At 38.2% G+C, this 18471-nt stretch overlaps 1 long non-coding RNA gene across 1 annotated transcript in view; it reads right to left on the bottom strand.

The window, feature by feature from the left end:
• Nucleotides 1–12640: 12640 nt before the first annotated feature.
• Nucleotides 12641–18471, bottom strand: part of LOC112476321 — a 28532-nt gene continuing 22701 nt past the window's right edge. Inside the window, exon 4 of the long non-coding RNA XR_003045024.1 lies at nucleotides 12641–18214. This is a non-coding gene — a long non-coding RNA (uncharacterized LOC112476321). The remainder of the gene's footprint in view (nucleotides 18215–18471) is intronic.

Here is an 18471-nt window from a genome sequence, read left to right on the forward strand (position 1 = left end):
AGGACTCTCTTCTCCCTTCAGCTGGATCGCTTTAAAGATATTTAATTTTTAGTCTTCCAGGCCTAGTGACAGGTAACTTTGAAGACAGAAATTATTATGATTAGAATATCAGCTCAGTAAGGATACAGGTTTTTGTCTGACCCCATTCCCTTGCTGTATCCTCAACATTTAGAATGGTGCCTAACACATAGTAGGTGCTCAATCAATATTTGTAGAGTGAATATAAGGATGCTATTGCTGGAACTAATGGATGATCAAGCCTGTTTTTTGGAAAGGGTGTGGAATTGTCACAAAAAGAATCTTAAGGGAAACATGGCCTATCAATTCTTTTGTTGTAGTGCGTGAATGTATACATGTTACCATAGTTCAGTACATTTCTATCAAAGTCATATAAACATTTTTCCTGCTTACATAATACACAATTTTTTTTTTTAACTTGGAAAAATAACAAAGTCGGCCTTTGAAGAACAAGTTAACGCTCATACATAAAATATGGTTGGAAATTGTCTTTAATCATTTTGGAATTTGAAGATGCTTTCTCTTTTTGCAACACTGCAGATGAAGAGCTTAGAATGTGATAAATTATCAACCTAATGAGGCTTCTAACTCTTCTAGCCAGTCATTAGCTGCCAGGAAATGATCGTTGTTACTTAATTATAGATGAAACTAAACATTGAGAAATGTTGAAAGTGATCTGATTGGCCAATATTCCAAAGACTAATTCCACAGGCATGCCCTCTACATACCAATTAAAGCTGCGTCACCCATAATAAAATGCTGCGTGCCGTTGTCTGTGTTCTATGTTGTTATTTTCACATCAGAACAACAAAAACAATTCCCGTCTAGGGCACTTCCTGGGCACCAACGAGTGCTAGGCTTTTCTAACCTAAAGATAACAAAAGCAACCAGCCTTAAAGATAACAAAAGCAACCAACCATTGGTTTTAATAGCTTTCAGGGAGAAAAAAACCAAAAAGGTATCCAAAAGGAAAATGTATGAGCATGACATTTTATTTTGATTTTGAGGAGCAATTCATTAGCAGGGTAAAAATGGGTATTGTTGGGAGAATGTTGAGTGATGCATAGGATTAGCATTCTATAAGTACAGGTTCTTACATAAATTAAGAAAAAACCACACCATTAAGTAGAGGTTTCCAGAATATATTTTTCATTTCTAGCTTAATCATTATAACTTTTATGTGATTTTATGCCAACACTGGTTTTATCAAATGTCATCTGCTTTTCCTTTTTGGAGTCTCCTTTCTATACCTCAAGAATAAGGATGTTGGTTGAACAGCAGGAGCCCGGAGCTCCTGGGTTTCAGACTTCCTGGGATTCAATTCCTAACTGCCATTTAAACGTGGATTTTGTTATTTGGGTGAGAAGAAAAGGAGAGACATAAAATTAAAAATTTTGCTGAAATACAAGTATTTCCCGACTTAAATTTAACTTGTGTTGCAAAATTTCAATTACAAATTAATTACCTGGATTTTAGAGGAGACCATGTGACCTCAAAAACGTGACCTTAAAAAGGGATTATAACAGCCTCTATAATTTGAGGTAAGGATGAAATGAGCTAATCACTTCTCAACAGCACACTAAGTGCTCGCTCCATAAATGCTGGTTTTTAGTATTTTTGCCTTTTGTCCTACTTGAGTACTGCTGTAGGAAACAGATCCGACAAACTAATGTCAAAGAATGATCAAGAGCTGCATGTATGAACATCAGAGTGACTCCATGAAAGCTTAATACTCCCCAAGTAGACACAGTAGATCAAAATCTCTAGGAAGGTATACTAGTTTTAATTCACCATTCTAAAACTTAAGATTAAGAGTCTTTCTAGCAATACTGGTTACAGTCTTACTTCATTACCAAATCCCTAGCTAAATATGGTGATAGAAACCACAAATGTGAATAGATTGTCTGCACTTGTCTCCATTTTATCACCATCTGTTCTCTTTCCCACCCACTGCAGTTCAGCTTTCATCCCTATCATTCCCTTTCAATTGCTTATATCAAAGTCACTATCATTCTATATCTTGCCAAGGTCAATGATCATGAGGTGAGTGATCATCTCATGAGATCCTTCAGCAGCAGCATTCATCACAGCTGACATATTCTCTCCTTTAAAAAACACTTTCTTTTCTTGACTCCCACAACACCACACCTTCCTGAGTTTTGCCTTCCTCTTTCAACTCACTGACGGTTTTTTCTCCTTTGCCTTTCTGGATCCTCATCCTCCAAGGTTGATGTGCCCCAGGGCTTGGTGTTCACATCTTTATCTATACTCTCATTGCTGAATGAACCAGGTCCTGTGACCTTAAATACTATTTATATGTTGATGACTCTCAACTTTCTCTAGCTCTGATCTCTCCTTTGGACTTCAAACTCTTATATGCAACTACTTACTCAGATATCTGATTGGTATATCAAACATACTATGTTTGAAATAGAACTCTCGCTTCTGCTATTCCCTAGCACCCTCCGCACCTACCCCTGCCCTCCAAACTTGCTGTTCTCCAGTTTTCCCCATCTTAACCGATGGCCCCATTATCCCAACTATACAGCTCAAAACCCAGCAGTCATCGTCATTATTCTTTCCCTTACTCCTTTTAGTCAATCCATCAACAAGTCAGTTGATAGTATCTCTGAAACCCGTCTCAAATCTCATCAATTCAGTCATCTCCATGCTACCATCCTGCGGATATATAATAGTTTCCTAACTGGTTTTCCTGCTTCTACTCTTGGCCTTATAAACTCTATTCTGCAAAAAGGAATCTCCGTGTTATTCCAAAGAAACAAATTTGGCAATATTGTTCCCTTGCTTAAATCCTCCAATGGCCTCATGATGCACTTAGACTACAATTCAGTTTCTTAATATGGCCTGTGAGGCTCTACATGATGTGGCCCTTGCTTACCTTGTTCATTATGCTTCAGCCATACTGGCTTCCTTTCATTTCTATCAACATCTCCAAAATGTTCCTACCTCAAGGCCCTGCTCTTGATTTTTTCCCTCTGCCTGGAATGCCCCACACCTCCATGTGGAAGGCTACGTCTTATTATTTAGGTTTTTATTCAAAAGTCACCTGATCCTCTCTGAACCTCCTACCTAAAGGAGTCCACCCAATCTCTCTCTCTATCTCATGACCTTGTTCCGTTTTCTTCATAGCACTTATTGCTATCTGGAATTATCTTCTTCACTAATTGGTTTACTTATTTACTGTCTATGTGCCCCATGAGAATGTAAATTCTATGAAAACGAATACCTCACCTATCTTATTCATTACTGCATTTCCTATGCCTGCCATATAGGAAGTACTCCATAAATATCTGTTGAATGAATGATCTCTAAGTGTAATAGCAGTTTGCAAATTATACATAATGATCCATTAGAACTCAATAGCTAATTTAAATAATTCACCAATAGCGGAGAAAGAGCTGGAACCAGGGGCAAATTGAAGTAGAGTATATGTCTAATTGCAATCCATTGTCAAATAAAAATTGTTCAATTCTATGTTCCTTTAGCCCTTTCCAGCCTTCTCCAGCTCATCATCAAGAACCATCAAAATCATCATCCGATGGCAGAGTTGCCCACATTCTCTTTCTTCTCCTTCCTCCTCTACTTTCAATTTATTGTGACTTACTGTATGAAGGAAATTATTCCTTCTGCATCCCAACTTCCTATAATAAAAAAAAAAAATCATGCCCTGATTTATTCAAAACCTGGCTTGAGAAACTCGGATGTCACTTTCTACCTTTCCCTTTGAGAGCGGGTCAGCTGAACTTTACCCTGGCTTTTAACGGTAAGGGCAGCAAGTGCTGCCTAAGTTAACACATAAGAGAGCTCCACTACCTAGACTTTTGCTCTGAAGGAAACAGTGGCAGAAATGATCTTTGACTTGACCCCTATGTTTCACTTTTCGTATTCCATCTAATGAAATTATAAGTGTTCTAGATTGTGTGAAGAAGGGTACTGAGCTAGAAGGTTTACTCCTGGCTTTGCTATAATCATTTACTATAATTTTGGGCAAATTATTTAACTTCCCTGAGCCTCTCTTGTTTATTTTAAGATGAGAAACTTTCATTAGATGACCTCTAGCTCTAACTGTGCATGGTGTGGAAATATTTTGTATCCAGTAAATTCAAAACAAACTAATTGGTGTACCTCGTTATGATTAATGCTGTCCTATGATAGTCAAAAGACAATAGAAGGTGAGGTCAACCTGGCCCAGAAGATTGGAATGAGTCTTATGTCATTGGCTGCAGCTTCTAGAGATAGAAATTCCAGAGATTAGTGACTTCCCATGGGACATTTCATGGTTTTAAGTACCATATATGCATTGAAGACTCCAAAAGTGTTATCTCCAGCTCAGCTCCCAAGCACCAGATTCATATACCCAACTGCCTAGTCAGTACCTTCACCTGTTGTCAATAGGTATATCCAATTTTAAATATGTAAACCCTCTCCCCGAAACCTGTTCACTTTGTCATCTTCCCTATCTCAGTAGATGGCAATTCTATCTATCTGGTGTGGAAGCATAAAACCCGACTCCTTTCTTTCTCTCACTCCACATTTAATCTTCCAGTAGATGCTATTGTTTCAATCTACAAAATAGGTCCAGAATTCAATAGCATCTCACACATCCTCCACTGTTATTATCCATGTCCAATTATCATCATCTCTCTCCTGGATTACTGCCATAACCTTCTCACGAAAATTTCTGCTTTTGCCCTTATCTTCCACCTCCAGTCTTTTCAGAGCCAGAGTGATTCTTTTAAAATACGAGTCAAATCATGTCAATCCTCTGCTCAAAGCCCTGCAATATTTCCTCATTTCATTCAAAGAAGAAGCTAAAGTCCTTACAATGGTCTACAAATCCTCATATGATCTACTCCTCCCCATCCACCTATCAATTCTTTGACCTGATCTACTTCTGTTCTTTCTCTCTCAATCTACACCAGCCCCAGTGGCCTCCTTACTATTTCTCATCAAGCATGCTCCTGCCTTAGGGTGTTTGCATAGAAAATTTCCTTTGCTCAGTGTCCCCATGGCTACTTCCCTCTCCTCTTTCAAATGTCACTTCTGCACTGAGGCATACCCTGATCTTCCTATATAAAATTACAACCTGTCCCCCTCCTTCCTACGCTAGAATTCCAGACACCCTGCTCCATTTTCTCCCCATGCACTAATCTTCTAATATTCTTTATGATGTAGTTACAGATTATGTTTAATGTTTATTGCTTATACCCCTACCTTGAATATAATCTCAGTAAAGGTAGGGATTTGGGTATGTTTTGTGCATGGCACAAATAGACACTCAATAAATATTTGTTGAGTGAAGTGAAGAATGAGTATCACTATGAACTAGGAATATTCCAATGTCTGTACCCACTGCACCCACTTCCTAAGATTCACTGAGTATTGTCCAAATTCCCTCTTGGTTGATCTCAACCTATCATCAAGAATCTCATGAGGTCCAACCTGTTCACTGAAGCACAGTGGTGCATGACAATCCGTGCTTTCTTTGATTTTAAGACCATTTCCACCATTAAACCACGGATTTCAGAAATAGGGAAAAACTCAATGATCTATCATCAATTCAATTGCTAATAGCAAAAGACTTTGCCAAGTACTATTTTAATATAAGGTCTAGGCTCCCTTCCTGTACTGCTTTCCTAACATCAACTTTAATTCTACAACTTTTAATATCTAATCTTCTACAACTTTTTAATATCTAATCTTCTACAACTTTTTAATATCTAATCTTCTAAAAAAATTTTAAAACCATTTCTACATTTCTTTGGGGAAATCATACTTATATTTTAAATGCCTTTTCATAGAGATCTGTCAGTCTGCCCATCTATCATAAAGCAGGATTTCTAATTCGAAAGGCCTGTCTGGTAATCCAATATGAGAAAGGAAGTGGAATCAGTTGAAAGGAGATGCCACAAAGGGGAGGTTGTCCATGTCAAATTATAGTAATTCATTTGGTCCTAATATTTACGCCTTCTGTAGGTTGGAGTCAATATCCTATCTACTCAATTACCTTTGTTAATGAAAAGCAGTAGTAAGACTTTTGCAAAACAGAGGAATATATATGCCCTTAAACCTACAATAATCATAGGCTTTGTGGATAATCATAAAAAGATTGCTAATGTCCTCAGCAGTTGACTTTCAGAGAGCTTGAAACAGGCATTCTTCCTAAATCCTTGTCACCTCCATCACCATGAACAGAATACAAACAAAAGAGAAAAATATCAAAACAAAAAATAAAAAAAAAACAGTAGAGAACACAATACTAAATAGAATCTCTACACAGTAGACATGTCACTGGCATAACTATAAGAACTAAAATTTAGGTTTTTTTGAAAATATTAGAACCAATTTAGCCAGAAGTCTCTGAAGACATGGCTCTTGGGTCATATCTTATTTTGAGGAATAAAACTACAGTTCCAGAGGGTCTGACTCAGGTCCCCAATTTTAGATTGTTTATTAAGCTTTCCATGAACCTTAGGATCTCCCCCTGCACATTGCCCTCCGGAAGCTTCTGAATTTGCCTCCTGGGACTAGTTAGGAAGTCAGGAGAAAGTCTGAGAAAAATATTAGAGAAAAAGCCCATGCTAGTATCCCCCCAAGGGGTGTGATTCTAACAAATACTATAACATGGGTGAACATGGCCTACGTACCATGATGTGTCTATAGAATTCTGGGAAACACAATCATAGACTCATCTGCCTGGTAATTGCTAATTATTTTAGCTTTAGGGGTAGAATCCAATAGTTTGAATTAAAATCTCAAAGTTCTTCTGTCTATGGTCACAAATTCAAGAACGATGAGACAATGCTGCTGTTGGTGACCTATCAGCCACTGTGTCATCATGGCACATACAAAGGATAGTATTCTACAATGATATGTATAACATCCAATGCCTGAGAAAACAATGACATTTTTATCATTAAGGAAAAACATACAGTAGAGAATAGGAGCTTTGGGGCAGACCAACCAAATTTTAATTCTCAGATCTACCACTTACTATGTGATTCCAATCAAGGCATTTCACCTCTCTGAGCCTCAATTTCTTCATCTGTAAAGAGGGATAATACCAGCTACTTATCAGTTTTGTTGTGATGATCAGAGATGATGTAGATAAAATGCCTGGCATTGACTGCACAAATGATAGCTACTTTAGGTAATTCTACCCATGTTAAAATAAGATTATATTTCTTAATTCTAGCATTTTCTTAATTGCAATTTCTTAACCGCAAGCACTGTTATTGGAAACTTTTATTGTTGGTGCAACTTGGACATGAATGGTAAGTAGTATTTGAGACAGACGGTGGGTATATTGAAGAAGGAATAGTTTAAGAAAAAATGGTTTTAAGTCACCCTTTCAATGGAAATGTGGCTGCAAGCAGCATTTGTGAAACTCAACCAATTTTATTAAGTGCCAACAATTAATGTTCAAGCAAGTAGGATTACCTTTAATGTAGCAGACAATCCTCTCCTAAACTCAATAAAGGTAAGACGCAAGTTTTAAAATAACCTCAATTTAGAGAAAGAAAGTTCCACAGTCAATTTTTATCATCAGAAGTATTGTTAACTTGGAGGGAATGCTTTTTCTTTTCTTTGATTTCCTAGCCATGCATGTTCCATGATTCGGGGTTAGCCTGAAGAAACAGCCCTAAGTGCTTCCTCATCACAACTCTTTTGTGTTTCAATTTGAGATCTATATAACTAACACATCTCTATCCTCAAACCATAAAGAACTGACTCCTGCAGAGTTTCAAAACACCCCAGGGCACAGTTGCTTAGAGTCTAAAGAGGAAGACAAGTAAGTTTACAATGGATACGGTTGGTTATAGGGGTAAACAGAGATATAATATTATGAAAATAATCACCAGCCTTTAGGGAGAGGAAGACAAGCATTCTAAAGACGTAACAAGTGCCAAGGCAGGAGGAGGCGAGAAAGCATGGTGTGCTAAGACACTGGAAGAGGCTCAAGTGATTGGAGTGAGGAGGAGAGGAAGCAGGCCCTGGTCAGGTATAGGACTGGAGAGAAAATCCTTGCATTGTGTACAAATCTTGACTTTATCTTGAAGACAATGTGGAATAATTAGGGCTTTAAGTAATTCAAGAAAGTATAGATAGAGGGTGAGGGAGGGAATTCGGGGTGGAGGGCAGAGAGAGAGAGAGGTAGAAGAAGAGAGAAGGGAGGGCAGGAGGGAGGGAGGGGGAGGGTGGCATGATTATGTTGAAAATGGAAAGATTTGTCTCATATCCCCAAAAGAAGAATGTTCTCATATTTCATTCTGGTATAGTTGCATAACTAAGTAGCTAAGTAAAATTTCGAAAACAAAACATTTAAGACCTATAGTTTTCATCAGGAAATTTTAAACCAAATGTTGGATAGCACCTGTTAGAATTTACTTTAGGGCTGATGAATCTGAAACTGTAAGCATACTGGCATTATAGTCTGGAAATTATTTGGGCCTCCTAGGGAGGCAGAGATTTGGCTGATCATCTCATTTAATATGGGACTGCATGCATCCCCAAAGCACTGAATAAACTAGGAGTCTGACGTTAAAATATTTCTACTCTCCTTATACAATTCAAGGGTACCTGTAATATCACTGCAATTAGCCTAATGAAGGACAACATATCATAAAGGTAAAAATGATAAATCAAATGCTATTCTTTTTAACTCAGAAAAATATTAAAAACCATTACACACTGCCTCAAACATTTTTGTAAATTTGGCAAGTCTCATTTGGCTTTAATTCAAACAATCTTTCTTATATTCAATATTATCGTGAAATCCAAAAAGAACCAGAGGCAGTTCTGAAATATGCAAAATACACACTCCATCTTAGTTCAGATATGCTTTAACAAACCGATTCATTTCAAACATTTCATTCTAATTTCTGTTTGGGTTTTGCAAGAAGGCCCCAACTTTAAAAACACCACAATAATCACTCTTTATAAAATTAATCGTAGCAGAGGAGGGCCAAAAGGTACCAATTTGTGACATGTAGTAGTAATTGCCCTGGCTGGGCATTCTCATGCCCCACACCCACTCTTGGAAAGCTGAATAACAAAACAGGACTCAAGGCCTTCCGAAATTGCTCAGGCTGGATCAAATGTTGCTCCTGCTTCATCTCCCAGGAAACTCAGAAACTTCCCAAGAATGAAGTTACAGCAGCAAAGCAGGCAGCTAGCTGGGTGAACCCTGGAGCTGTAATATACTGTCTTTTGCAGACAAAGTGCTTCAGTTTCAAAGCCACAAGACCAAGGGCAGGCACAGCATCCAGAAGAAAACCCCTATCATCAGCAAGCACAAAACAGTGATCACAGAGAGGTGGCCCCAGACGAGAGGACAGAAGCACAGTGCGCTGAAATGTCTGAATGCCAAGCATGACTACAATCGTGTTTTTTCACTCTGGCATTCTAATGAGAAATAAAGGGGAAAGGTGAAGTGAAGGTTCTGTGATAATTTCATTTATGTGTTAAAAATACTGAGTAACTCTTTTAGAATATCTATTTCTTTCCAACATTAATAGATGTATTAAAAATATTTGGTTAGAAAAATTGAAATAACCTAAATTTAAAATCTATGTACATAAATTGCAAATACTAACATGCTGGGGATTAAAAACAAAACTAAACGAGGTTTTTATAACTGGACTAAAACTCTCTCCACTGAATGATTTAGAAAGAAAACATAGAGTTCTCAGTTACAGTACATCTGAGGGTGCAGGAAATTTATTTGCTCTTTTTTCGCCCCTCCTAAGGTCTCTTATTTCAAATTCCAAGAGCATTCGTTCAGTTCCATACTCTCAGCTCACCCTGCAAAAAAAAATTTTTGGTGTTTCATGCAAATCTGAAGCTCAACAGGAAAGAAGCAGAAAAAAGATTTTGAAGAGTAATAATTAATATTGAAAGAAAGTAGCTCTACCAGGTTTGTTAGATATCAGAAAAGAGGGGACTTTTTAAAAGAAATATTCAACTAAATAATAATTTTTAAAGTATTATCATTCTTAAAAGAAACATTTGTGTGAATTAGATGAGTAAAACATAGAATGCTCTTGCTAACTCTTGAAAAGACCCAGGTCATCATTTGGGCCCAGAGTAAATGAAGGTTTCTGAGCAGGAGCCCAGTGCTTTCCTTGGGCCCCTGGCAATTAGCTTTCTAGTTAGGAGTCAAGTTTTCTAAACTGCTAAGTGACCAGGCAGACAGACTGGCTCTGCCAGGTAGTTTCCAATTTGACTCATACATATGGTCTTTGACCTTAGCAATCTTTGGTGGTCCAAGTGCCATCAGACACTCTGAAAGGTGGCATACTGAGTGATAAGCTTAGACATTCGGACTTTGGTTGACTTCTTGCCTTGCTGTCCACAGTTTTGGGACAACAGGAAATACATGTTATAGGGAGGGAGGAAGGGAAGTAAGAAGGGAGGGAAGAAGGAAGGAAGGAAGGAAGGCAGGAAGGAAAAAGAAAAGAAAAGGAAAGGAAAAGCAAAAACCACAAACCATTTCCTGAAGGCAAAATATCCCACATTTAAAAGAAGAATCACAAAATATGTCCAAAGCATAAAATATGTCTTACGAAGAGCTCTATCCTTTAAAATAAACAAATATATCATTAAAAGAGTAAACAGAGCTGCGTTGTAAATCAAAATCTTCTGTCCAGAAAGCAAATGCCAGTGAGAACTGAATGTTCAAGAACCCAGACAACGCAGAGGTTAGAGGAAAGCTGACTCAAGTCAACTTCATTATAGAGATAAGATCACCTGGCTCTCTTCAGAAGCTTTAATAGCTAATGTCCCTCCGTCTGATTCTCAAAACCACAAACTGAGAAGGAAAAAACCCCTTTCCTTTTAGCTATCACTACCCACAATTTTAGCAAAGACAGCATAGGAAATGATAAAAACATTCAGAACCAATAATAAGATTTACGATTACGTCCATCATCCCTTGTTGGCAGATTTAGTTCTCAACCAAGGGAAAAATATGCCTTCTAGATCCCATTATTTGTTTCTTCTCAAATCAAACTCCCTGGAATATAGTCTATATTTGCTTAAAGAGGGTTCTGGAAAGCGAGAGATCCTTTCTGCCTGTGGGAAATGGAATTAGCTGAAAACCTAGTGGAAACTTTGGTAGGAATACTATGGTGTATAGTTAAATATTTACAACATAAGAACCAGTTCATTTGAAAACAAATGTACAAGTGCCTGGCTTAGTTCCCTGTCTCAGGAATCAAGAATGTTCCCTTGCTGAGAGCTGCCATTTTATTGACATTTGGGTAAGAACCGACTCCAGGAAAAGAGAGTGAGCACAGGAACTGCAGTTCTGAAAACTGGTCTTGTACTAGATGAATTCATTCTGATGTAGTTATCCTCTAAACTACAAATTCACAAAGAAGAAACTTTTAGGGGGTAAAAAGCATAAAATTTTGACATCAAATACAGGAGCGCCCCTATGAAAATTCTTCAGTCTACAGTTGCTCCAAACTAAATAGGATATTAAAAAAAAAAGTAAGGAGATCCATATTATATCAGACCTAAACAAAACACTGTAATATATTGTTTAGGCAACTGGGACCTATATCCCATCTAAGATGGGAGGAAAAAGAAAGAATGGAGGCGAGAAAATAAAGCTTCACTTATACAAATAAATAAATAACCTTCAAGGCTCAATGTCTCAAGTTTGTTTTAATGCAAAGGTGGTGGCTTGGGGATCAGGAAAGTGTATAAAAATAATTGTTATTAGCAATGCTTCCTCGTACTGTGTTTTATTGTATTTAGTGTAAGCCAGTTTGGCTTGTCCAAAGTGAGCCTTTGGAAGCATTGTCTAACGTCCTCTGGTGCCCACACCTGCAAGTCAGATCACCTGTGTGGCACCTGTAGGGCATAACTTCCTGGTGACGGACGGTGTTGGCCGAGCGTGAGGCTCTCAACACTGCCAAAACTCTGCCTCTGATTGATAGGAGGCTTTAAAAAAAGTATTTGGCAATAAGAGGCTCTTGGAGATGAAAATGGAAAAACAAAGAAGAAAACCACAAAAATCCTACTGAAGTCAGCTTCACTTTTCTGTACTCTTTCCATTCTGAGGTGCTGCTTTGTGTTTTTGCATTCCCTCTTGAGGGCTAAATGCTTGAGGAATTTAATTTGAGTCATCCTAGTTCCTTCGGATCACACAGTAGTGCTGATAAGGTGCCATCTCTGGCAGAACCTCAGCTATGAAGCTTGAGGGCTGACCCAGGAAAAAGTGCCCTTTCATTCTTTTGTCTATTTCTGGGGTAGAAGTGACTGTTGAATGATTTAAAAGATTCATTATAGAGTGGAGAAATACCTCCACACTAGGATGAAAGACCGAGAGTTATGCAAGAAGACAGTCGTGGGGCCCCTCGCAACTGGGGTGCCTGGTGACCCCGCATCCCATCTTCTCACTGCCTATACAGCTGGACATATCCAGTGATCCCTATGCCCTCTCAGCCTCTGCCGCCTTTTCCACTTACATTTCTTAACCCCCTGCAGTCAGGCTTTGGAGTTCGTGGTTGTCCAAACTGCTCCCTCTCAGTTGCCAAATCTGGCTGCTGCTTCCCAATGCCCGCCCCCGCCCCTCCCCCGCCAACATGTCCCATGTTAAAAGAGGCTAAAAAGACATAATTAATTGCCTAGCCCAGGACTGGCTCTTGTACTGGAAGGAAGAAATATGCTATAAAGAAAATAATTGTGTCAGTTGATAAAATGGAAGTACAGACAGTAAAGTATCCATGTTCAAATTACTAGAGTCGATAATTGTACTATAGTTATGAAAGAGAATATCCTTATTCTTAGGAAATACACACTGAAATATTTGGAAATAAAAGGACCATGCTGTAGTTTACCCTTCAGTGGTTCAAAAAATATTATAGCTCGATAGCACATGTGATAAAGCAAAGAGGGTAGAAAGGCATCTGGGTAAAGGATGCATGTGTGTTCTGCGAACGATTCTTATTCTTACAACTTTCTTAAAATTTTGAAACTATTTTCAAATACAAAGTTAAAAGATTTTAAAGAATTAAGTCCTCATATCAGTATTATTGATAAACAGGTAGCCCTGCATATTGTAGAGAATCAAAAAATATTTGAGGAATGAATGTCCATTGCATAAACCTTCTTTTAACTTAGTAACTGCTTATGTGTAACATTTGTGTTCGTGACAATCAACTTTCCATGCTTTCCAACATCTGGTTCCTAAATTCAGCTCTAATTATACTACTGTGAAGATATATTTGAGGATAGGGTAATAAAATATACATGTATACAAATATGTATATACATGCAAAATACAATGTATGTATATAAACACATGTGTTTATTAGCTTCAAATTGCCATTCTAACAGTTCATATTTTAGTGCTAAATAATTAGCATTCTTTCGGATTACCCAGGTATCTTATATTTAGCTATCATATTTTAATTAAGATTCTATGTGTTAATTCCTGGTTTAAAAAAAAAATATAATAAATGTGGGCCAATTTCTGTAACTCAGAATGTACCATAAGAGCTGAGACTACATCTTAGAGAACCAAATTCTTTGATAATTAGCAAACGAAAGATCCTTAACTGGCTCAATCACATTTCTGTAATGCTGTTAAGTAGTCAAACATATTAATACGGGTCTATAAGGTTGAAGTCTGAAAAATACCTGACTAGTCAAAGGTAAATTTCCTTAGATAACAAACTTCTTTTAATCTTTTTATTAAATGTATCATCATTCTGACAAAAAGTCTTCATAATATCACCAGCTTGAACAAGAAAACATTCAGTTAAAATATTTATATACCATTCAAACACCAAATGGGCTATTATTGGAATAAATTCCTGAGGGAAAAAAGTAAAATGGAGTCTATCATGTCAGCTCTGAAACACAGCCTATCATTTTGCTATGTAACAATAACATCAGCAGTGGCAGCTGGCACAGTTGATCGCATACTCTGCGCCATGCTCAGATCTAAATGTTTTATATGCTCTCTTCCCACAAATTTTGTGAGGTGGGTACTATCATTAACTCCATTTCATAGATGACGAAACAGAGACACTAAAAGCTTAAATGATTTTCTCAAGGTCTACTCTAAGACAGAACTAGGACTTAAACACAGGCAATCTGGCTCCAGAGTCTGGGATTTTAACCACTAGTTGTATTTATTTAGATAAAACACAAATCAATCTGATCCAGCTTTTAACTAGGAAGTAACATGATTTTTAAATATGTATTCACTTAACTTTGACTTCTGAGATTTCCTCACATTTCATATTGCTTATATTTCCTATTTAACTTCGATATTAGTCATATATTGATTTCTGTATGAGGGAACCCCAACTGGTAGATAAAAAAGCTGAATTATTGGTTTTAGAACATGGTTTATAATCCAGGAAGCAGGAAATGCAGGAGGGTTGGTCCTTTCAGGATTCCAAACCAGATCATTAGAATCACAGAATCTCAAGGTTAGAGTAGAATGGAAACTTCCTCAGCCCCATAGGATGACTGGATCTTTTAGAACATCACTTCCACGCCATTGCTCAGCCCGGACTCAAGGCCTCTTCTATTTGCAAACAACTCTAATTATTAGAAAATTCTTTCTAATGTCAAATCTGATTTCTGCCCCCTTTAGCCTCTACCTGTCCTCTGGTGTCTAATCCTGCTTTCATATCATGATCTTTGACATACTGAAAGGGAGACACAACCCTTCTGAGTCTTCTCTACTCTACAATAAATATGCCCAGATGTGATGACCATGAAGCCTGAGAATTCGATTAACAGGAGGTTCCATGAGGTGAAGGCCTTATCTTCCTTATTTGATGCACCACTCACATTTTATATATGACCTTGAAACTGAGGGACCAGACTGTTTTTTGATGCTATCATCTGATCAAAACTCCAAATCCCAGTTAGTTCTGTACTTTATGTAGCGATACCATTCAACTGGGACAATAATTATTTCGAAGAAGTGCTCACCCTCTTTCAGGACTTGGCCATTGGCCCCTTTCCTACATTAAGTGTCATACATACCATGGGTGCCTCTCCACAGGCCCCTTTCCCTTCACTCTGCCACATGACTCCATTGATAGACTCATGCTCCATCACCTCTAAAACTCTTAGCTGTAAAACAGCCACAAGCAGCAGGATGATGATTTACTTTCAACTTCAAACAAGATTTGTAAACACCGTGATAAATGAGGAGAGGCACAAAAGCTGCATTCCTCTAGCAGGTCCTCTTAAATAGAAACATGCTGCATTTCGGCATCGATTGGCATAAATCATTCCTTTCCAATCAGGACTGAACTTCCCCTGTGTTCCTGTCAGGCACTTTTCCCATCTGATCCCCTGAAGTGCACATGTCAGTTGAAATTAAAGGTAACTACCAGTTATCGTGTTCCAGAAGACTAAAGAGAACTGATTGCAAATCCATTAACTACACTCTTGGTTGAAGATGGTACTTGCAAGATGCACTAAGAAAAGGGCTTTTTTAGGAAAAAGAAAAAAAAATGCAACAAGAGAAATTTAGACATATCTTTAAATGTGCTTGACCTTTCTGTGGTCTCCTGTGTTCCTATTGTTTTACTGCTGATTCTGGGTTCATTCCCCTACTCTCCCAGTCTCAGCTGGCTTCTTACTTTGCACCCTGATAAGGTCAATCGATCTCAGAGAACAACCAGGCATTTCTCTAGGGTCGACACAAAGCTTAATGCAATCTATTCTAGAGAAGGGGGAGGAATGGGCAAAGGCCAACTGCCGAAAACCATCTGGATCCGCTCACAGTCCGACTCTTTAATGCCCTTACTCAGGACACGAGCTACCCACTAGCTCCCCAAGCCGTACACCAGCATCTGCAAACAGAATTTGGCTCTCAGGCTTGTTTCGGTTGGCCTGCACTATGTTAGTCCACAAAGTGCTTTCGGTTTGAACAGTTAATCATTTAGGATCATTCGCATAAAAATTCAGATTTCTGGCAGCACTGGGTCTACATTCCTTCATAGTAGTAACCCATTAGAGTTGAGAATCAGCTGCCTCTTTTAGATTGGGCGTGAGTCCTCCAGTTTTCCCTAGTCCTCAGCACTCCCTATTGTGTTCTTTGAAAAAGGGCTATTTACATCTTGTGCCTTGCCCACTTCATTCATCTGTGTTTCTTCTTTGGTCCTATAGTCATTTAAGTTTGCAAGTCTGGTAGATATTCTGTCAAAGACTATTAAATCTATTTTCCTATCTGTAAAATATTGGGGCTGGTCTTCCAGCTCCGGATTATATGATTATATAAGTGGCTTTCTAAGTAAAAGTGATAGTGTGCTGCTCTTGCTCCCATTTTCTCAGTAGTGAGGAGGACACAGCATGGCCAGTGACAGCTGTAACTGAGTGACCAACTATTCTCCCAGCCCTCCTCTCAGATATACCCTTACTTGAAACCTAGGTATGGCCTTTTTCCTTACCATCAACAAGAGGAGCCAAATGGAAGTTGAAGATGAAATTCAGGGTTGAATGAGTGACTTCCAATAAAGTCCTATCTGATTTTTCTCCATGCCAATCTGCCCAACTATAGTATGTCCCCAGGATCACCTGAGGGCATTTTATCAGAGCAAGAGAAGGAGATGTTAACAAAACAGGTAAGACGTTTCTTGTGTAATGTTGCTATATGACTCCTTGTTATATCACAATTCTACTAAAATACTAACAGTCCACAGAAGATGCTTTGTGTGAACTATGTACGTGTGTTCATAAAATCTGACAGCATAAAATAACAGCTTGCCTTGGCAAAGAGTATGGTGACTTAAAGCAGAGAATTGAGGGCTCATCGTTTGAACTCTCTAACAGCTAGAGCCATGCAAATAAGTTATGAGCTGACTTTTCAGATACTGAGCTCCCTGACCCTGAGACTATGTAAGGAGAAGCTGAATGAGCCTCTGTCCTAGATATTATAGAGGAGTTTCCTGCATCAGACATATGACAGGGTGGGGGCTAGGAAAGTATGGAGGGAACGTTAGACTTTCACACTGTAGCACTGCCTCCCACTCCATATGCTGGGAATTCTCCCTTCTCCCTGTTTTTGTTTTTTTTCTGCAATTAAGTATTTACTTACACTTTTTTTTCTGCAATTAAGTATTTACTTACACAAGTTGCTAGAATGATTGATAGCACATGGATTAGGCCCTTAGTTGGTATTCAACAGTGATTGTTTTAAGAAGAACTTAAATTTCTAATGTTGTATGTTTCATAGTATTTGTGACATGTGACTAAATCTTGCCTGAAATGAATGTTACCGTTATACTAAATTCTTTTACAGTATAAAAATTTAATAATAAAAAAAGGTATAAAATATGAAGACCACTAAAGCTCTGGCAAAAAGAAAATATTTTTAATCTGGACCATAACCCCTTTAGAGGCTACTTAGCATGTCACAGGTTGTCCCCCTGGGATTCATGAATAACTAAAACTCCCAGGAAACTAAAACTCCCAGCTAACACACCATTAGATTTTCATTTTGTCTCCACAAAATTTTAAGTATTCCCATATCCTGAGCACTGCTTCCATTCTTATTTTTCTTGTTTGGCTAAACTAGCTCTATACTTGATATTATTGTCTTAGTTAGATAGAGATTTAACTAGAAAATCCTGCCTTAGGAGACACACGATGTGTGAGTAGCCATATATAGATTCAAATTTTGCTGCTTGTTTCCGATGTCATATTCCCAGATGTTGCCATATCTAGAAGAAAAAATACCTTCAAAACAAAATGCAGAATTTCCCCAGAGAGGGTTTATAATAGAGGGTTTACAACAACAGAGAGGGGGTAAGAGGTTTGGATCAGAGAGAAATGTGTCTGAGCAAGTTTCTTTTTGGGCAAAATAAAATTAAATTGTTCCAAGGATATTCCAATAAGCAAAGTGTACCTTATTCAATGTGTAACTGATTCAGCCTGTATTGTATAAACACACTTCCATAGCCAATAATCTAGATGTTGGCTGAAGAAAGTTATAACCCTAGGAACTCCAGAAGTTGGAACCAGCAGAGAATTAGCCTACAGGAAGGCTTCCCTAGTCAGGCCCAGCTAGAGGCCGGCGTGCTCCGTGTATCTGTTGTAAGGTTCCTGGTATGCTGTGCACACTAAGTAAATATCAAAGAACTTTCCGTCATCCACCTTAATGGGAATCCAAGGGCACCACGACCTTAAGAAGTTCCTATCAATAGAAAGTAAATATAAAAACATTAAGGACGTTGCCCTAAGGTACAACCAGAAGGTTTACTAAGTAAGAACTGGGAGCCCCAGTTCTTCGAGGGTACCAACATGCCCCTTTAGTACTCAGAATATATTTCTAGGAACGATTTAATGTCACCTCACCATTTCCTCTCTTTTGCTAAACTGACTCACAAAAGAGGTACCTCCCTTTTACCCCTTCACCTCTGCCATTACTTTTCGAAAAAAAATTCGGCATTC

This window comes from Pteropus alecto, unplaced genomic scaffold (genome assembly GCF_000325575.1).
Source record: "Pteropus alecto unplaced genomic scaffold, ASM32557v1 scaffold161, whole genome shotgun sequence".
Taxonomy (NCBI): domain Eukaryota; kingdom Metazoa; phylum Chordata; class Mammalia; order Chiroptera; family Pteropodidae; genus Pteropus; species Pteropus alecto.